At 39.8% G+C, this 22,346-nt stretch overlaps 1 long non-coding RNA gene across 1 annotated transcript; it reads left to right on the forward strand.

Annotated features, from left to right (window-relative positions):
- Positions 1–505: 505 nt before the first annotated feature.
- Positions 506–6,943, forward strand: Gm41951. The gene is made up of 4 exons (XR_878511.3): positions 506–554; positions 1,645–1,843; positions 4,671–4,870; positions 6,799–6,943. It is a non-coding gene; the product is annotated as a predicted gene, 41951 (long non-coding RNA).
- Positions 6,944–22,346: the final 15,403 nt, after the last annotated feature.

A 22,346-nucleotide genomic window follows, 5' to 3' on the forward strand; every position in this document is an offset into this window, starting at 1 on the left:
CACTGTAGAGAATTCCAGGTTCTAGGAATCGCTGCCAGACTCCAAGGTATTTGCTGACATCGCGGGTGTTCTCTCTTTGGCACGCTGGGCAATGTCTCCCCCAATGTCTCCCCGTTAGGCTGTGGGTGAGGCCGCCCTGCTGGAGGTACATCAAGGCTTATGCATATGGGACAGATGCTCCGTGCATCTCATTACTCCCTAATTGCCACTTGAATCCAATGTCTTCCCGAGAGTGGCTCTGCTCCACTCAACAGAACTTCATGCTAGACTTTGCCTCTGGAACCCACAATTAGAATTAAAAATTTAGTGCAAAGCCGTATTAAAGCAAGGCTGTTCATAAAGGCTCGCATCCTTCCCACTTAGCACAGCAGCTGTCTATCCCCTGCAGACATCAGGGTCTGAGGAAGCGCATCCATTATTTATTTCATTTTTAAAAGAATGTATGATTTTTTCCCCTCAGAGGATATATTCAAAACTTCAAACTCAGAAGTGTATAGGATGGGGATTGAGAAAAGCACACACAGAATCTTCTTGTCAACTTCTAGGCTTCACAGGTATGACTTTCTAGTATGTATGTATTTACTTAATTTAAAAAAATAGACACACTAAACAACTCTATTTTTCGAAGTGGCTCTGCGAAAGAGCGGATGCTTTATAACACTCTAATCATACTGCTAAGTTGGTGTAGGTAGATCCAATCTTAGCTGTAATGCTTTCTGAGAATAAATGACTTAAGTTATTTAAAACTCAGCAAACGTCTGTGTGTGCTGCTCTCTGCCGGGTGCTACAGATGCAGAGGCCACACTAAGTATGTCCACTGTCTCAGAAGCACACTGCCACCAACTATGACGATCTTCTTAAGGACAATGTGGACAGTGTTAGCAATTGCTTAGTTCTTGCAACGCACTTGGTGCTGTGCTCTGCTATTCATGCATCCCCCACATAGAAAGTTCTGGTCAATAGGATGGTGAAGGTAACTATCAATGTCTTTAACTCTACCAAAGAAAAATGTATTAAAGTCCAGGGAGATGACATAAATACTTCAAGGGTTTTAAATGTTTTAACAACTTCAACTCTAATTGAACCAGACAACTAAAGGACTTCCATGAACAAAATGCTTGTTACATTTCCTAAAAGGAGATTAATGACCAACCACACAGAAGCACATTGGACTGGGTGTCAGGGCTGACAAGAGAGAACCAGAGCTTGTTTGCAGCTTATATAGGATGGAATGGCAAGGTTGGGCAGGAAGCAAGTCCCTTTAGGATCGTCATCCTGTAGTGTGCTCTGAAGGGTGTAGTTGCCAGTATTTGGAACCTAGGGCAGGGGTGAAGTAGAGAGATCCTTGCCTACCAGCTTGACAGAGAAGTGGAACGTGGTTCTGAACGGACTGTTTTGCTCACTGGAGGCACACTTGAAGGAGTCCTTTACCGTGTCTAGGAACTGGCTAGCCCAGGGAAGGCAGTCTCTCCGGGTCAGAGAGGATCCAGAGGGGAAAAAGTAAAAAATATACTTGGCTACTATTCATGACCACAAAGCTAATAATTGCTGAAAGCAGAATTTGGACCTGGATCTTAAAACCGAGCAGTCTCTCCATGATGGCTAGATGTCCCAGAGAATGCTTTAATTTTCTCTCACCCACAGCACTCTTGTCTATTGTTGCCCTGCTGCTAAGGTTGAAGTCTGATGCTACTGGACAGCCCTGAGCTCGGTGCAAAATGGTAGACTCCATTTGTCATCGGGGATATTTCTCCTCTGGAAGACCCTGGACTCCACCAGAGGAATGACATGCCAGAGTAGTCTTACACCCGAGATTCCTGGACTGCCTCCCCATGATACTGAGGTATCTCAATACCTAAGCCATCAGCCAATGACCTTCGCTTACCCTGCACATTCTCACCCCCTTCTCCAAAACTATATAACCCTTGTTTCACCCCAAATAAAGTGTATACATATTATCCCACCCCAAATAAAGAAATATGCACAAGCTAAGATCTTCTCAAAGAGCTACAAAGACCTGAAGTGACTTGGTGTTAGCTAGTCAATGCTTTCCTGTTGTTCTGTTTCCTTGTCCCACCTTGGAAAACCTACTGTTTGTCTGTTGTCTCATGGTCTTTCTCATTTTATCTTGCTGAAAGAAGATGTATATCTAAGTTTGAGGAAAGTTTTGACTATAGCTACAATCAGAGGCCAGATCTGACTCTGGTTAAATGTTGCTCCCTCTGCTGACTGATCTATAGCCTTTGGAAAGTTATTAAAGCTTACACAGCTTTTGTCTTGCCTGGGAGGAGTAATAGTGCTGGCCCTTGAAGAATGTGTTGCAGGTTAAAACTCGTATTAGCATAGGTTTTTTAGTATAGTCAATTACAGACAAGTGCAATGTTCTTAAGCTTCATGCAGCAAAGTTCCCTGCCTGTGATACTCTCTAAGAAAATGATTCTTCTCTTCCTGAGTTATATGGACTCTAAAGTTCAAGGGGTTGGGGGTGGGGCTGAAGAGTACAGTAAATGGTCTTCAATGAAATGCCTTAAGATAAGAACTTACTTTACCTACAGACAACATATAATCAACCTTGTGTTCCAGCCCCTTGGCAATGTTCCTTCCTTTGCCCACACTGCCATCATTTACTTCATATACACAAAGCAGCAGCAGCTTGTATAATTGTTCACCTAAGGAATGAAAAGTGTCCTTTCTCTGTCTAATTTCCTGTGCCTGCCACTTGGAATTTGGATTCCAATATCAGCTCCATGTAGGAAACACCAATTGTGAAGTACAGCACAGGTAGCATCCTGTCAGGTGGCTTCTTTAATTATAACCTTATCCTAACCATAGTTCATTGGCTTCCTGACCGGTCCATCTGGGTTTGTAGACTCAACAACTGAGTGAATGATGGGAATAGGTTTTCCCATTTGCCAAAGAGAAGAGAATGGGGACTAATTATGACTGTATTTCACCCTACCTATGTCAACTTGATGGTGCTGAATCATTCTAGAAACGCGGGTAGGCTAAGCAGAAAGGCCCAACACTAAATCAAATTATTGATTTTATTATGGAGTCTCACCATTTTGTCTGAGCTGACCAAACACGATTTCATTTCTCTAGACCAACATATCCATATATGACCTGATAATCATGTTAAGAAGATAGCCTTGTGACATTGCCCTTGCATTTTGTTTTCAGATATGTTTATATGCATAGTAAGAATATTTACAGTTAAAATATAACTATACCATTTACCACAATACATGGATTTATCTTTGTAGGGTAATAAAAACATTATGAACTGATTGCATCAGGAAATTGGAGTCAGTTACATTATTTAAAAATCACCATACTATGTTGGGGAGATGTCTCAGTAGGTAAAAATACTTGCTGTTCAAGTTTTAAAACCTGAGTTCAGACCCCTGTTATTCTCATAAAAAGCCAGATGTGGGTAGCACACATCTGTAGTCCCAACTCTCATATGGTGAGATGAAGGCAGAGTCAGAAGAATTGACCAGTACGTAGGGGACCAGCTAGTCTGGGGTTCACAGTAAAGAAACAGCAGAACAAGAAAGACTCAGCCACAAAAACAAGATGGAAGGCAAGAACTGATTACTTAGAATTGTCCTCTGACTTCCACATTTCTACACACACACCTACACACACACCTACACACACACACACACACACACACACACGAGAGAGAGAGAGAGAGAGAGAGAGAGAGAGAGAGCGCCAAGGAAGCAAGAGCTTTGTTTGAAGTCCTCGGTGCTATGTTCTAGGTTGCAAAGTGTCAGTTCTTCCACTGAATCTGAAGTCTGATTTTCTTGTCACTAGATACTATCAGGCTCCACTAAATCCCATTTCCATGTTCTTTTAAGTTTCTTTTTAGGATCGGCATCAAATTCTATGTTATGTCCTCTGTCCGTTGTGGGTTCTTCTTTCTCTCTCTTCTTCTCAGAAGACAGATAACCCTAAAAGAACTGTGCAAGAAAATATATAGTTTAAAGAATATTAACTGTTTACATTCTTGGAACAGTGTTTACTGATGCTAACAGCTATTGCTGACTTTCAGGAGTCACTTGTATGAGTACTGAGCACTAGTGAGTATAAAATGAGCACTGGTTTCTCAGTTGCAAATGTGAACAGAAGACCTTGAACTCCAAGGCTTGGAATAAGAGGGATAGAATGGGGCTGTATAATGGGATAGGCAGGGCTTCAGACTTGTTAAGATATGAAATATTTGTATCTTTAGATCTTACTATGAAATTTCTCTGGACTTTAGCATTCCTTTGGGGAAAACGCAAGCAGTAGGACCTCTGTAATAGATGTGTCTTTGCCAATTTAATGTTTCCAGATTTTGCCAGTAAATATACACGATAAACAGTTAAGTTTGTATTTCAAATCAACAATGATGCATTTTAATAGTGCCTTAAATGTTTCACAGGGCACATTTACATTGAGTTTTATGTAGTATTTGGGGCATACTTACAGTAAAAATATTCTTTGTGGATAAGAAATGCAAACTTGAAGAGATGTCCTGAATTTTATCTAGCAAATGTACACATATCCCGGAAGCCAGTCTTTTCCCGCTCTAAGCCCATAACAGTGTCTTCTAAGTGTGTGATAAGCAGAACCACTGAACAGAACTGACCTATTAGCAATGTCTTGTTGTTTCTTGTTCAAAGATGGTTACGTGACCACAGTACACAGGCTCACTTTAATCCTTAGTCTGTGAAGCAAGGCTGACAGGTGGGTTCACTTTCCACCTTTGACTGATAACATTCACATGGAAGCCAAAAGATGTTGTCAGCTACTTTGAAGATGACTGGGGAGACCAGAAGGAAGAGAAGGAAGAGAGTCGCATGTGAAGACCTGAGGATGGAGGGTAAGGCTGTATACCAATGACATTGCTTGAGTCCATGATTTGTTTATGGCCAGATCACTTTCTGTTTCTGGCCACAACACCTTGTTTTATAAACCAAGTTCTTGCTTAAGCCATTTTGGGTTGGGTTTTTGTCATTGATAGCCAGAAAAATCTCTGAAAAAAATATAGATTGTGATCAAGTTTCTATTAAGTGAAAACCCTATAAGACAAACCCAAGTCTAAACAAGACATTTAACAAGTACTATTTTAACTCTTCTTAAACTTTTAGTACCCTGTAATCCCTATGTAAACAGCAGTCTATGTGTAACAAATGGGTAGAGTCCAAACCCCAATCCCTAACTGAAGAGTGGTTGTTTCGGGAAGAGGTAGAGTCACTTTTCTTTAATGGTGGCATCCCTAATAGGTCAACAATGTTCTCTCCAGTGTATAGCCCCTCACCCATGAGTATATGGATATCATAAATTGGATTTTCTGGGTTATTTTTAAAAGAAGAATCAAAGTTGGGAGGATGTGGATGGGTAGAGGTAGATCTTGGAAAAGTTAAGGGAAGAAACAAGGGGCAAATGTAAAAATTAATTGTGTGAAATACTTAAAGAATTACATAGTATACTGAAAGATCCTGACAGAATGTAAAAGGTCACAGAAGCCCTGAAATTGGCAAGATAGATGTCACTGTTAGCAGAACTAGCTTCACTGATTTAGAAAAATAGAGGTGCACAATGCTCTGGCCACTCCTTGAACTTGAGTGTCTGCCAATGTTTTGAACATTCCTTGAACCCATGTGTGTGCCTACTGTTGAAGCCCATTGCCAGGTGTTTGTAATATTGGTTGCTGGGAAAGAGTCAGAAAATCTCCCCAGCAACCACAGCTCGGTCAATCCTGAGTTGCTACACCTGCACCAGACTCTTTCCTTGTACCCACCCCCCCCCATACCCATTTCTTTAAAATAAACATTGTTTAAATCTGAAAATCCCCTACTCCCCCCTTCTCCTTTCTCCCCTGAAAGCCTATAAAAACTGAGACCTCTTTCCCCTCGAGGTCGACTCCTCTACCCCTGTGTGGGATATGAGTCGTCCCCAGAGCTCTGGCTTTCCCCAAATAAAGCCTCATGTGATTTACATCAAGCTTGGTCTACCGTGACTTCTTGGATGTCCGCTATTGTCCTGAGGCCTGAGCGAGGGGCTCCTCTCGGAGTCTTTCAATACATTTTTTAACTTGACAGAGGCAGTTAAATTTATCTCCAAGTAAGAAGCAAGTTTAAACCAAAACACAACAACCCCATTTCTGTAAACTATGAGACCTGACAAATTTTTAATGAAAAATATCACTGATTTTTTTTAACCTTCTCTAGATACATATACTAGGGTTTTTTTCCCCCCCAGCTACATAAAAAGCAAATATGTGAACATTCTGGTAAATAAGTCAGTAATGTCCAGGAATGAGAGGCTTTCATTGTCTTGATTACTAGTTGGATCAGACTGTATTCTCTCCTAACATTTTGTAGGTAAGATAATTATTTGTAAGCTTTGCTAACTTTATAAGATATAGAGGAGCAGGCTGTTCTGTAATTTTCATATTGAGAATTTGTGTTCAAGTATGTGTATGGTGGAGGATATTTTATGTTCCTATTAAGAGATTTTGTAAGACTATACCCAACAATGAGAGTTCAGCAGTTTGGTATTAGGGTAAAATTCATCACTACCAGGTACCTGCATGTCCATTGCAATTCTGATTGGCTACAGCTCCATTCAAGCTTTTATAATTGCAATAATGATTTCTCTTTAGAGTTTACATTTGTGTAACAAAAGATAGTGTTGCAGTTTGAATGTGTTTGGTCCATAGGGAGTGGTACTGTTAGGAAGTAGGGCCCTATTAGTAGAAGTGTGTCACTGTGGGGTTTGTCTTTGAAGGTTTCCTCCATTTTTCAGGCTCCACCCAATGCAGAAGAAAGCTTCCTTTTGGCTGCCTGAGAATGCCAGTCCTCTCCTGGCTGCCTGCACATCAAGATATAGAATCATCAGCAACTTCTCCAGCACCATGTCTGCCTGGACACTGCCATGCTTTCTGCCAGGATGATAATGGACTGGACCTCTGAAACTGTGAGCCAACTCCAATTAAATGTTGTCCTTTATAAAAGTTGTCTTGGTCATCATGTCTCTTCACAACGATGAAAGCCTAATGAAGACATACAGGATTTACCCTGGAGTTAAATGAAGTTGGGATAAACAACAATCAAGAGCTTCATGGTCATTAGCTGTCATTTTGGTCACTCTATTTCTACTTTGTAAAATGGGTTGATATGAGAATTAGTCTTGAGTAGTGCTCAGCATTTAGCAAGCTACATGAAACAAGGTTCACTAAAATAATGAGTCACAGGAATAGCTGAACCAAGCCATGTTGGATTTTTATATGCTAGTCTCTACAGCAGTGGTTCTCAACCTGTGGGTCACAACCCCTTTGCAAGGGTCAAACAGCCCTTTCAGAAAACATCAGGAAAAAAAATATTTAAATTACAACTCATAACAGTGAAGAGATTATAGTTGTGAAGTTGCAACAAAATAACTTTATGGTTGGTGGTCACTACAACATGAGGAACTGTATTAAAGGGTTGTGACATTAGGAAGGTTGAGAACCACTACACTACAGAGGTGGTTGTCAGATCTTCAAAACAACTTTTCTGTTCTTTTCAATTACCTGAAGTCGGAGCATGGTGCCACCCACAGCTCCCTCTGGCCACACTTTAAATAATTGTCAGACCAGAATCTCCTGCAAACAAGTTTTTCACACTGTCCATAATCCCGAACATTGCTCCAATCAAAATTATTCCCTACTATCTGATCCCATCCAAGTTTATCAGACTGTCCATAATCCTGAAACATTGCTCCAATCAAAATTATTCCCTACTATCTGATCCCATCTCAGTCTCTTACACTTCTTCCAACATGATTAAATTCACTTTGTAGCTTCTAAGAACTTCTAATCTGCTCATTCTTCTGGTGGTTTTAATCTATTCTTTTTCTTAGCACATACTTAATAACCCACTTAATAAGATCTAGTTTGATTACAAAAATACCAATTCGTGGCAAGAAAAGAGACTGGGTCACCGTAGATGACCCTACAGTACTTGGTTCAAGATAGAGTGGAATATCATTTGCAGACAAAGAGCACAAAGTCCAATTTGTCACTGAATCTGTAAATAAAGCTGCTAGTGTGGGAAAGTTCAAGGGTGCTTGCTCTGAAGGCCATGCAAACCAGTGTCAGGGATGAGAGCAAATGCCTTTTAAATTTTGTGCCCTAAAGCTTCACTCTGTTGACCCTGATCCTGGCCCTGAATTGCAAATCAAGTTACAGTGGCTATAAATGCATGTAAGGCTTAGACCAGAAAATATAAACTATACTGAACTGTCTTGAAGTCAGTAGAAAATTTGCACACACATACATACCACTCTCCTTTTAGATGATACATATTAATATTAGGAAATGGACAAGTGTTATTGGTAGGTCTTTATTGGTAGGTCTTTAAATATGAGTTAACGATAGGAATATCAGGACTGCACATCAACAAAATAGAGCAAGTGTGCACATCACCAGCTCATCTGTGATTTGAAGAGTATGTTATCAATACCATAAATGAATATGAAGTTTCATTCAAGAAAATTAAGTATGCTGAGTAGTTTCCAAATTTTTTAATATCAGCATAAGGAAGCTACAAAAAGGAAAAACAAAGCAATAAGCAAAGCAAGCAAATAAAAACCCACTGTACTATCTTGGTTCTCAAAGTATATAACATTGAGAACACGGATAATTCTTATTTTTCAGTATTGTGGATGCCCAGTTTTTATTTTATGTATTTGTAAATCAACTGGTTATTCTTTCTAACAAGTGTTTGAAACACATTTCTTTTTCAAAATGTGTTTTAAGTGAAATAGAATTACACACTTCTCTCCTGGCTCTCTCCCTCCAACCCCTCCCAACATCCTCCATTGAACCCCTTTAATATACCCCATCTCCCAATTGGAAATTCTCTTTTCCTTTATTATTGTTACATATATGTTTGTATATGTATGTATGTATGTATGTGTACACACACCTACATATAAATCCAACCTGCTGGGGTTTGTTGTTGTTTCTATGACAACTTTTCATTGGACAAACAATATGGGGATTCATCCCTGGGAGAAGCTAATTCCCCTCCCAGTAGTCATTATTTGTTTGTAGTTCTTTGTCGGGGGGTGGGGGGGTGGAGGGGGGCAACTCAAAAACTTCTCCCTTTTACATTAACATGTATATTGATATTGCCACTGTTCCAGTCTTGTTTCTGTGGTCATTTCTAGGAAAGAATTCCTGGTATCCTGGCTATTGCAATTTTTCTATGCCCACTTCCAAGATGTTCTCTGAGTCATAGATGCAGGAGCTATGATAGAGATGTAGCTATTGGGATATGATCCCATGCTCATTGATTGGTAGAACTAATATTGTGGAAATGACCGTCTCACCAAAAGTAAAATACATTTTTATTTAAGTTATAAGTGAACTTATAAAGCCCTTAAAATACTTTGTATTTATTTACAAAACATATACTTACATGTTTATATATTTATAATATACTTCAATACCACACTGTTTTATAACTAGCAGCCTGTTAGGACATAGATTTATTGGCTTTCATTTCAACAATTATTGTGATTCAGCACAATAAGAAAATGGTGGCTATGTAAAGGAAGTGTCCTAGACACTGTTCTATTGCCATGAAGAGACACCGTGACCATGGTAACTCTTCAAAGAAAGCATGCAATTAGGGCTTGCTTACAGTTTCAGAGGTTTAGTCCATTATCATCATGGCAGGAAGCATGACAGTAGGCAAGCAAACACGGTGCTAGAGAAGGAGCTGAGAGTTCTACATCTTGAATCACAAGCAGCAGGAAGAGAAAAAGCAACTGAGTTTGGCTTGGGCTTTTGAAACATCAAAGCTCATCCCCAGTGATAAACTTCCTCCAACAAGGCAACAACTCACAGTCCTTCTCAAGTAGTGCCACTCCCTAAGGACTAAGCATTCAAATATACGAGCTGATAATGCTCATTCTTATTCAAACCACCCCAGGGAGTGATCTTCCCAATGGCATAAGCATAAACTTTTTGAATTTTCTTTTGTTGCCATGTAATATCTCATTTTTTTCTGAGATATTCAAAACATAAAATCTAGTATTTCATCTCCTATGTGAATTGGCTTTTATAAATTGGCACATTGATGACACCTAATTATAAGTCTATTTGGAGAGGGGGTAAAATGTGAGAGTATGTTTGAAGGGAGCAAAGCTAACTGCCTGGGCAACAGAAAGGGGAGAAGAAAAGAAAAGCAATTAGCTGCCCTTTAAGTTTCTAAACCTAAAAGTGATTGCTAGGACAACTCTCTTTTTTTTTTTTTTTTTTTTTTTTTTTGAGATGGTGCTGGTAATTTATTTTTTTTTTCCATTTTTTATTAGGTATTTAGCTCATTTACATTTCCAATGCTATACCAAAAGTCCCCCATATCCACCCACCCCCACTCCCCTACCCACCCACTCCCCCCCTTTGGCCCTGGCGTTCCCCTGTACCGGGGCACACAAAGTCTGCGTGTCCAATGGGCCTCTCTTTCCAGTGATGGCCGACTAGGCCATCTTTTGATACATATGCAGCTAGAGTCAAGAGCTCAGGGGTACTGGTTAGTTCATAATGTTGTTCCACCTATAGGGTTGAAGATCCCTTTAGCTCCTTGGGTACTTTCTCTAGCTCCTCCATTGGGAGCCCTGTGATCCATCCATTAGCTGACTGTGAGCATCCACTTCTGTGTTTGCTAGGCCCCGGCATAGTCTCACAAGAGACAGCTACATCTGGGTCCTTTCGATAAAATCTTGCTAGTATATGCAATGGTGTCAGCGTTTGGATGCTGATTATGGGGTGGATCCCTGGATATGGCAGTCTCTACATGGTCCATCCTTTCATCTCAGCTCCAAACTTTGTTTCTGTAACTCCTTCCATGGGTGTTTTGTTCCCACTTCTAAGGAGGGGCATAGTGTCCACACTTCAGTCTTCATTTTTCTTGAGTTTCATGTGTTTAGGAAATTGTATCTTATATCGTGGGTATCCTAGGTTTTGGGCTAGTATCCACTTATCAGTGAGTACATATTGTGTGAGTTCCTTTGTGATTGTGTTACCTCACTCAGGATGATGCTCTCCAGGTCCATCCAGATTAAGGCTCTGATGCCTGGTTCTTGACTGAAGAACTAACAGTGAATGTACATTTCACAGACCACACAAATATCAGTGGTATCATTCCTTTCAAAGTGGTCTCTGTTTTATTCTCATTGTGCTCTGTCCCTGTAAGATTCCTTGGGACTACTCTCTGCTGTGCGACTTCAGGAATCAGGTGAATGTACTGTCAGTGTTCATACTTACGTGTGCATCCTGGCAACCTTCAAACCCTTCCTGTGGGTGAGATTAGGACTGAAGCCCAGCAAGATGAGCACTGCTAGAGATGAGACTTCTTTCTCTGTGCTTTCTTTTGCTTTGTGCTTTTTCCTGCCCTGTCTCTTTCTTCTCATGCTGTGTATTTGTTCTTTTTCTTTGAAAGGAAGTTCACATGCTGCTGGGAAGGTAGCGAGTGATCTACGGCTGGAAGGACAGGCAGGTTTTGAAGTTTCAAGTGATAGCCAGAGTTGCTGCCCCTGCCACTTGGCCCTGAGTTTGTATCTGTCCTAACTGCTGGAGGAGACAGAAACACAGCTTCACAGCCAGAATGATTCATTGTCAATAGCATTAACCTCCCCTGATGATTATTAGAGACCACCCCCCCAAAAAAAAAAGCAGCAGAAACAATGGTTTGGAAGAACAGAGCCATCCTCTCAGATCCGATTTATTGAGAAAACTCCAGTTTGCCAGGATTGAACATGACACAAAGTGACATACCTCATCCTTTTAATCGAGGGAATGCCTTTAAGAATCTTTAGGACAACAATGTGATTTTATTTGTCTCATCCTACAGTAGGTCTTAGAGGTAGCCTTGCATAACAGAAAAAGCATTAAGTATTATACTGTATGTAATTCAAAGGGATCTAGAACATTGTTTTTCTTTTTCTTGGTTCTCACGTGCTTCGTCTTTAAATATTAGATACAAAGCAGTGCTTCTGTTTCTGTTCCCTGACTCCCCAAAGCTTTGTTACTCTATGTTCAATGCTTTGGCTAAACCACAAAATGACGATAATACTCAGAGATGACCACAGAAAGCCAGGGTCAGGCTGGAGATGCAACTGTCCATAAGAACTCATGGCAAGCACTGTAGGATACACCGTATTTCAGTCATAAGGTGAGGGGTGCCTTATGATGATGGCAAATGTAACATTCCAAAAGCACAACAGAAATTTCCTGCAGTGGTTACCTTTCACTTGAGCCGTTATGGTCAGTGATATAAAGATGGATAAATGATCAAGGTAATCAGAAACAGTAATGAAGTTGGCAGGGCTTCATGACAGCAGAACAGATTTCAGTGAATATAGTAAAGTCAGGAGATATTCCATGGATCTTCATGTACAGAGGGTAGAAATGTATTTTTTTCCATCTCACATGTCATATTTCCTGCAGATAGCTGTAACAAAGTACCAGGATTATATACTCAATCAGTAATATTCATATCTCACACTTCTCGAGGATGTGATGTCCAAGATCAAGGTGATAGTAGACTCCATAACCTGTGCTTGATACAGGCCTGCTGCCACCTGATTCACAAATAATAGCCATATACTCAGTCTGTCATCCACAGTGTGGGAGACAGGGGACTGTCTAGGGTCTTGGGTAAAGGGACTAATCATATTTGTGATGCCCCAGAATGATATTTGTGGTGTCCCTGCCCTCATAACATATCTACATCTCAGAGGCATCACCTTTTAATAGCCTTGTCTTTGTGGCTAGGATTTTATCATGTGTAGTTTGAGGGGAGCTCAAACCATGTAGTTTGAAGCATCACAGCTCCCACTTTTGATGTGTGAACAACTCAGGTAAGACATGAGCTCAGGATCTATGAAAATAATGGAGTTATGTGGACACATTGTATGTTCTTCGTTCCTTAGGACAATGTGCTTTGATAGACACCTTCCACCAAAGTTCTTCAAAACTGCAATCAGCAAAATATGCACTACTCAAGCTTAGGAGTTTGTTTTATTCTCTTTCATTATTCCCTCACTTTAGAAACAAAACCAGAAAAATTTTAAGTAACAGTAGTTTAGACCTTCCAGGACACCATCTCTGCATCTTCACTTGTGGTCTTTGTTAACATGATCTTGTCCTCGATAGATCTGCCTGCTGAGGTGCCCTAGGTTTGTCCTTGGTCCTCTGTCCTTCATATCCCTAAAGAAGCTCAGAGCATCTGTTGCGATTCCTACTTAGAAGGGCTAATATCAACTACAATCTTCAGCTGTGAATAGATACCTGGCCTCCCAGGCATAGATTCATAGGGAATAGCTGGCATTCATTTTAGTAATTCATCCACAGGGAGTAATAGAGACAGTTGTCTTCTTTTCTCGCCTATTTTATAGACTATCAAAATTAATTTTTCTAGCTAGTTGGGAAAATTAATATTACCTGATGATATTTGGGGGTAAGGATATGTTTCTTTTCAACAGAAACAGATGGAAGGAAGGAATTGTGTCTTGTATTGGATATTGATGAGGCTAAGGTATGCATTCGGTCCCCCACCCAGTCCATAAAATTGGAACTTTGGGCCTTCAATAAACCAAGACTAGAGGGAGGTGAAAACTTCCCGAGTTCGGCCTCATTTAACTCTGAGAAAACACTTCCTGATGGATGTGGCCTGTCGGTTCCATCTTCCATCTGGTGTTCATTAATTACTGAGAGCATTAATGATGACTCCAAAGCCATTTTGCAAAAACAATAAAGTAGAAGATGCTCCACAGAATATTTAATGCTCTAGACAGTCATTTAATTCCACCAATTTTGAACAGGTGGATCTATTATGCTTTTTGCTATTCGTCTCATATGACTGATTTTCACTCTTGCAACTTTCACAACTTCATGCTAAGTGACTAAAAAGGTGCTTAATTAAATGTGTGCTTGATAATTAGAGAGTTTTCACAATCAAGTGCAGATGGAGGAAATGTAATTGAATGGAGGAGCAGAGCGATCCAGTGAGCTGTCAGAGAGACTTGGAATTGTCTGAGGGAGATACAAAGAGATCTTGGTAGAATTCTAAAAATGGAAGAGGGTTTACTTCTCCTCCTAAAATGTTTGCTTTGAACTCTAGATTCACACTCAGCTCTGGTAGAGATGGACAAACATGAATTCCTAAAAGCGAACCCTTTAGCATGGAGAGCGCATGTCCTATTTTATCTGGGACAATTTCAGTTAACAGCTTATAGCAGATATAGTTGGTTTCCACCCATAATTCTTAGTGCCCACATTTAACTTCAGTACTAAGGAATCCCAGGACAAGCATTTGTGCCTCCCTTTAATGCTTTCTGTAGGCTTAGAAAAGAATCAGATTAGGGCTCTGTCTAGCCTTCAGTGAAAGATGAAGCAAAAGTAAATGGTCAGAATTCTTTCTTCTTGGGAGATAACTCTGAGCATGTCCTCAATTAATATTCAGAGTTCTCAACAGAATAGAGTCCCAGTTGCCTGTATTGTGACTGGCTTGATATGCATCTGTAATTGGCGTTTTTCCTTCTCTAGTTTAGTTCCTCATTCTCCCCTGATGCATCCCAAAATACCCTCTAAGTCAATGTGTGAAAAATTTCACCTCCAAGTCTGCCTCTGACAGAAGGCATCTTCCTCTTGGGACTCTAAATTTCACCTGACATTGTTCATATCTGAAAGTACCCTGTTTTGCTTGCTTTGTTGAATAGTGAGTGATTTTCCTGGCTTTAGTTTATACTGAGTACCAGGCAACAGAGTACCTCTTATGTTCAAAACAGGGTGACTGAGATAAGGCTGACCCCACTAATCAGGAACAGGTGGAATGAGTAAATTTAATCAAATTTACCATCAAGTTTCTGCCTCAACATAGAAGAAGTTATCATATTTTTAAAGCTGAAATTTCTCATATGAAATTGCTTATATGAAATGACCAAGCAGACATCTAAGCCAGACTTTGTTATGAAGAAGAGAAGAAAATTGCAATATTCAAAAGCACAACGTTAACATATGGAAGAATTCAACCTCCTCATCAAAAAGAAAATTCCTAAACTTTTATATCATGTGGCTGTTATTTCACTATATTTGTCTTAACTGAGGCAAAATGTCTGTGGACTATTCAGCTAGGCATTAGTGATGTCACAGCATGGGCACTTTGCTCTCTCTATAGAGACATAGTACATCCATCCTTGATCTCTGCCACAACTCCAGAAAACAAACATTCTTCATTAATCTATATACCTTGGCATATGGGAATAGTCTCATACCCCAAGTCTGGCCAGTTGTTATATCCATTTTCAATGAACAATAGCAATTGGTCCAAGCTGGAGATATTATGTTTTCTTTAGTTGACGTTTAGCTACTGGTTTTCTAGTGTAAATATTCAGGTAACAGGAAAATCAAGTCATTTTTTTGCAAGTGGGCACTCAATTCAGAGCTCAATTGGAGCTCATGAAGTACCCCACAACCATGAGTAAATACATTTTCAATGTAGGTATCAAAAAAACAAAGCCAGAAATGGAATATAAATCCTGGGCTAGTCTGTGAAATAATGCTGTAAATTTATAGTGCTTTCCCAGACTGGATATCTTTGTAGATCCCTGAGCTAATAAATGTTTTCAATTGTGTTTAAGTTGCTAGGAGTTGTACTGTTCTTCTGTGAAACATTTGGCCTCTTACAGAGATAAATAAATGCAGTCAAAGTATAAAGTCAACCTATTCATCCCTGTGGTCATAAGGCTTTGAAACAGGGATTTAAAAATGAAGAGATGAAGATTGCAGAGGCTCTACAGTAAAACAGCAGTATTAAAGAAGGGAGGTCGAAGGACAGATGGAGAGAAAGGGAATACACTGGGGAAGGTGGCACTTGTAAGGAGACTGTATTAACATCAAGGACTTGAGGCTACATTACAGGTCAGGACACAGCCGAATGCACGCTTCCTAGTTAACTCACAGAATGCTCCATCCAATGTATTTCAAGGTGTATGATCCCCCTGCCCCCTGCAAATACCCATAACCCCTTGAGAAAGTGATTTCCTCCTTTATTTAACAAAGACAGCATGTAAAAATCCATAGAATTCTTGAGTCACATTTCTCAAGGAGATCTAAATATAATTTAAATCTAAATATTAATTTAAGAGATCAAAGATTTCTGGAAAATCCCAAGTTTTTAGAGTAATTGAAGCATTCAAAGATATTCTTGCTAGAAGTATCCCCTTAACATATTCAATAAAGGGAGAAAATAAAATACTTTTTTAGGAAACTGTCTTCTATCAGCTAGAAGTTCAAGATCAGTTGCCAGAAGGACTGGGATTCTATAGGCCTCTTTTGCTCACTGTCATTCAGTCACCTTTTCTCTGCAGCCTCATATAATCTTTCCTACAGGCAGAAAGGTTTAGTAAAGGAAGAAGGAGGGAGAGAGAGGATGGTGAGATGGGAGGCAAGGTGAGTGAATCTTCTCTTCTTGTTTTAAGGACAGTGTCTTATGAGATCTAAGCACCTTCCTCATGATATTACTTAGCTTCCATTACCTTTTTAAAGCTCTTGTCCATATCTGGTCATGTGGGAGCCAGGACTTTGACATAGAAACTTAGTTGCTGTGGGATGAGTTGTGTTCTCAGCAAGTTTGCACGTGGAGAGCAGAAATGGAAAGACACATATATGATAAGGCCAGGGTTATGCCTGAAACACATTATGCTCATGTATTAAAGAGAAGCCACTGAGCTAAAGAAATGTTTTGGTTTTTTTTCCATTTTTTATTAGGTATTTAGCTCATTTACATTTCCAATGCTATACCAAAAGTCCCCCATACCCTCCCACCCCCACTCCCCTAACCACCCACTCCCCCTTTTTGGCCCTGGCGTTCCCCTGTACTGGGGCATATAAAGTTTGCGTGTCCAATGGGCCTCTCTTTCCAGTGATGGCCGACTAGGCCATCTTTTGATACATATGCAGCTAGAGTCAAGAGCTCCGGGGTACTGGTTAGTTCATAATGTTGATCCACCTATAGGGTTGCAGATCCCTTTAGCTCCTTGGGTACTTTCTCTAGCTCCTCCATTGGGAGCCCTGTGATCCATCCATTAGCTGACTGTGAGCATCCACTTCTGTGTTTGCTAGGCCCTGGCATAGTCTCACAAGAGACAGCTACATCTGGGTCCTTTCAATAAAATCTTGCTAGTGTATGCAATGGTGTCAGCGTTTGGATGCTGATTATGGGGTGGATCCCTGGATATGGCAGTCTCTACATGGTCCATCCTTTCATCTCAGCTCCAAACTTTGTCTCTGTAACTCCTTCCAAGGGTGTTTTGTTCCCACTTCTAAGGAGGGGCATAGTGACCACACTTCAGTCTTCATTTTAATTGAGTTTCATGTGTTTAGGAAATTGTATCTTATATCTTGGGTATCCTAGGTTTTGGGCTAATATCCACTTATCAGTGAGTACATATTGTGTGAGTTCCTTTGTGAATGTGTTACCTCACTCAGGATGATGCCCTCCAGGTCCATCCATTTGGCTAGGAATTTCATAAATTCATTCTTTTTAATAGCTGAGTAGTACTCCATTGTGTAGATGTACCATATTTTCTGTATCCATTCCTCTGTTGAGGGGCATCTGGGTTCTTTCCAGCTTCTGGCTATTATAAATAAGGCTGCTATGAACATAGTGGAGCATGTGTCCTGCTTACCAGTTGGGGCATCTTCTGGATATATGCCCAGGAAAGGTATTGCTGGATCCTCCGGTAGTACTATGTCCAATTTTCTGAGGAACCGCCATACTGATTTCCAGAGTGGTTGTACAAGCCTGCAATCCCACCAACAATGGAGTAGTGTTCCTCTTTCTCCACATCCTCGCCAGCATCTGCTGTCACCTGAATTTTTGATCTTAGCCATTCTGACTGGTATGAGGTGGAATCTCAGGGTTGTTTTGATTTGCATTTCCCTGATGATTAAGGATGTTGAATATTTTTTTCAGGTGCTTCTCTGCCATTCGGTATTCCTCAGGTGAGAATTCTTTGTTCAGTTCTGAGCCCCATTTTTTAATGGGGTTATTTGATTTTCTGAAGTCCACCTTCTTGAGTTCTTTATATATGTTGGATATTAGTCCCCTATCTGATTTAGGATAGGTAAAAATCCTTTCCCAAACTGTTGGTGGTCTTTTTGTCTTATTGACGGTGTCTTTTGCCTTGCAGAAACTTTGGAGTTTCATTAGGTCCCATTTGTCAATTCTCGATCTTACAGCACAAGCCATTGCTGTTCTGTTCAGGAATTTTTCCCCTGTGCCCATATCTTCAAGGCTTTTCCCCACTTTCTCCTCTATAAGTTTCAGTGTCTCTGGTTTTATGTGAAGTTCCTTGATCCACTTAGATTTGACCTTAGTACAAGGAGATAAGTATGGATCGATTCGCATTCTTCTACAGGATAACAACCAGTTGTGCCAGCACCAATTGTTGAAAATGCTGTCTTTCTTCCACTGGATGGTTTTAGCTCCCTTGTCGAAGATCAAGTGACCATAGGTGTGTGGGTTCATTTCTGGGTCTTCAATTCTATTCCATTGGTCTACTTGTCTGTCTCTATACCAGTACCATGCAGTTTTTATCACAATTGCTCTGTAGTAAAGCTTTAGGTCTGGCATGGTGATTCCGCCAGAAGTTCTTTTATCCTTGAGAAGACTTTTTGCTATCCTAGGTTTTTTGTTATTCCAGACAAATTTGCAAATTGCTCCTTCCAATTCGTTGAAGAATTGAGTTGGAATTTTGATGGGGATTGCATTGAATCTGTAGATTGCTTTTGGCAAGATAGCCATTTTTACAATGTTGGTCCTGCCAATCCATGAGCATGGGAGATCTTTCCATCTTCTGAGATCTTCTTTAATTTCTTTCTTCAGAGACTTGAAGTTTTTATCATACAGATCTTTCACTTCCTTAGTTAGAGTCACGCCTAGATATTTTATATTATTTGTGACTATTGAGAAGGGTGTTGTTTTCCTAATTTCTTTCTCAGCCTGTTTATTCTTGTGTAGAGAAAGGCCATTGACTTGTTTGAGTTAATTTTATATTCAGCTACTTCACCGAAGCTGTTTATCAGGTTTAGGAGTTCTCTGGTGGAATTTTTAGGGTCACTTATATATACTATCATATCATCTGCAAAAAGTGATATTTTGACTTCCTCCTTTCCAATTTGTATCCCCTTGATCTCCTTTTGTTGTCGAATTGCTCTGGCTAATGCTTCAAGTACTATGTTGAAAAGGTAGGGAGAAAGTGGGCAGCCTTGTCTAGTCCCTGATTTTAGTGGGATTGCTTCCAGCTTTTCTCCATTTACTTTGATGTTGGCTACTGGTTTGCTGTAGATTGCTTTTATCATGTTTAGGTATGGACCTTGAATTCCTGATCTTTCCAGAACTTTTATCATGAATGGGTGTTGGATCTTGTCAAATGCTTTTTCTGCATCTAACGAGATGATCATGTGGTTTTTGTCTTTGGGTTTGTTTATATAATGGATTACATTGATGGATTTTCGTATATTAAACCATCCCTGCATCCCTGGAATAAAACCTACTTGGTCAGGATGGATGATTGCTTTAATGTGTTCTTGGATTCGGTTAGCGAGAATTTTATTGAGGATTTTTGCATCAATATTCATAAGAGAAATTGGTCTGAAGTGCTCTATCTTTGTTGGATCTTTCTGTGGTTTAGGTATCAGAGTAATAGTGCCTTCATAAAATGAGTTGGGTAGAGTACCTTCTACTTCTATCTTGTGAAAAAGTTTGTGCAGAACTGGAATTTGATCTTCTTTGAAGGTCTGATAGAACTCTGCACTAAACCTGTCTGGTCCTGGGATTTTTTTGGCTGGGAGACTATTTATAACTGCTTCTATTTCTTTAGGGGATACAGGACTGTTTAGAAGGTCAACTTGATCCTGATTCAACTTTGGTACCTGGTATCTGTCCAGAAATTTGTCCATTTCGTCCAGGTTTTCCAGTTTTGTTGAGTATAGCCTTTTGTAGAAGGATCTGATGGTGTTTTGGATTTCTTCAGGATCTGTTGTTATGTCTCCCTTTTCAGTTCTGATTTTGTTAATTAGGATTTTGTCTCTGTGCCCTCTAGTGAGTCTAGCTAAGGGTTTATCTATCTTGTTGATTTTCTCAAAGAACCAACTCCTTGTTTGGGTAATTCTTTGAATAGTTCTTCTTGTTTCCACTTGGTTGATTTCACCCCTGAGTTTGATTATTTCCTGCCGTCTACTCCTCTTGGGTGAATTTGCTTCCTTTTTTTCTAGAGGTTTTAGATGTGTTGTCAAGCTGCTAGTATGTGCTCTCTCCCGTTTCTTCTTGGAGGCACTCAGAGCTATGAGTTTCCCTCTTAGAAATGCTTTCATTGTGTCCCAAAGGTTTGGGTACGTTGTGGCTTCATTTTCATTAAACTCTAAAAGTCTTTAATTTCTTTCTTTATTCCTTCCTTGACCAAGTTATCATTGAGAATAGTGTTGTTCAGTTTCCACGTGAGTGTTGGCTTTCTGTTATTTTTTTTGTTATTGAAGATCAGCCTTAGTGCATGGTGATCTGATAGGATACATGGGACAATTTCAATATTTTTGAATCTGTTGAGGCCTGTTTTGTGACCTATTATGTGGTCAATTTTGGAGAAGGTACCATGAGGTGCTGAGAAGAAGGTATATCCTTTTGTTTTAGGATAAAATGTTCTGTAGATATCTGTCAGATCCATTTGTTTCATCACTTCTGTTAGTTTCAGTGTGTCCCTGTTTTGTTTCTGTTTCCACGATCTGTCCCTTGATGAAAGTGGTGTGTTGAAGTCTCCCACTATTATTGTGTGAGGTGCAATGTGTGCTTTGAGCTTTACTAAAGTTTCTTTAATGAATGTGGCTGCCCTTGTATTTGGAGCATAGATATTCAGAATTGAGAGTTCCTCTTGGAGGATTTTACCTTTGATGAGAACGAAGTGCCCCTCCTTGTCTTTTTTGATGTCTTTGGGTTTGAAGTCAATCTTATCAGATATTAGGATGGCTACTCCAGCTTGTTTCTTCATACCATTTGCTTGGAAAATTGTTTTCCAGCCTTTTATTCTGAGGTAGTGTCTATCTTTTTCTCTGAGATGTGTCTCCTGTAAGCAGCAAAATGTTGGGTCTTGTTTGTGTAGCCAGTTTGTTAGTCTATGTCTTTTTATTGGGGAGTTGAGACCATTGATGTTAAGAGATATTAAGGAAAAGTAATTGTTGCTTCCTGTTATTTTTGTTGTTAAGTTGGCATTCTGTTCTTGTGGCTGTCTTCTTTTAGGTTTGTTGAGGAATTACCTTCTTGTTTTTTCTAGGGCGTTGTTCCCGTTCTTGTATTGGTTTCTTTTCTGTTATTATCCTTTGAAGGGCTGGATTCGTGGAGAGATAATGTGTGAATTTGGTTTTGTCGTGGAATACTTTGGTTTCTCCATCTATAGTAATTGAGAGTTTGGCTGGGTATAGTAGCCTGGGCTGGAATTTGTGTTCTCTTAGTGTCTGTATAACATCTGTCCAGGCTCTTCTGGCTTTCATAGTCTCTGGTGAAAAATCTGGTGTAATTCTGATAGGCTTGCCTTTGTATGTTACTTGACCTTTTTCCCTTACTGCTTTTAGTATTCTATCTTTATTTAGTGCATTTGTTGTACTGATTATTATGTGTTGGGAGGAATTTCTTTTCTGGTCCAGTCTATTTGGAGTTCTGTAGGCTTCTTGTATGTTCATAGGTATCTCTTTCTTTATATTTGGGAAGTTTTCTTCAATAATTTTGTTGAAGATGTTTGCTGGTCCTTTGAGTTGAAAATCTTCATTCTCATCCACTCCTATTATCCGTAGGTTTGGTCTTCTCATTGTGTCCTGGATTTCCTGGATATTTTGAGTTAGGATCTTTTTGCATTTTCCATTTTCTTTGATTGTTTTGCCGATGTTCTCTATGGAGTCTTCTGCACCTGAGATTCTCTCTTCCATCTCTTGTATTCTGTTGCTGATGCTCAAATCTATGGTTCCAGATTTCTTTCCTAGGGTTTCTATATCCAGTGTTGCCTCACTTTGAGTTTTCTTTATTGTGTCTACTTCCCTTTTTAGGTCTAGTATGGTTTTGTTCATTTCCATCACCTGTTTGTACGTTTTTTCCTCTTTTTCTGTAAGGACTTCTACCTGTTTGATTGTGTTTTCCTGTTTTTCTTTAAGGACTTGTAACTCTTTAGCAGTGTTCTCCTGTATTTCTTTAAGTGATTTATTAAAGTCCTTCTTGATGTCCTCTACCATCATCATGAGATATGCTTTTAAATCTAGG

Source organism: Mus musculus, chromosome 1 (assembly GCF_000001635.26).
Source record: "Mus musculus strain C57BL/6J chromosome 1, GRCm38.p6 C57BL/6J".
NCBI lineage: Eukaryota > Metazoa > Chordata > Mammalia > Rodentia > Muridae > Mus > Mus musculus.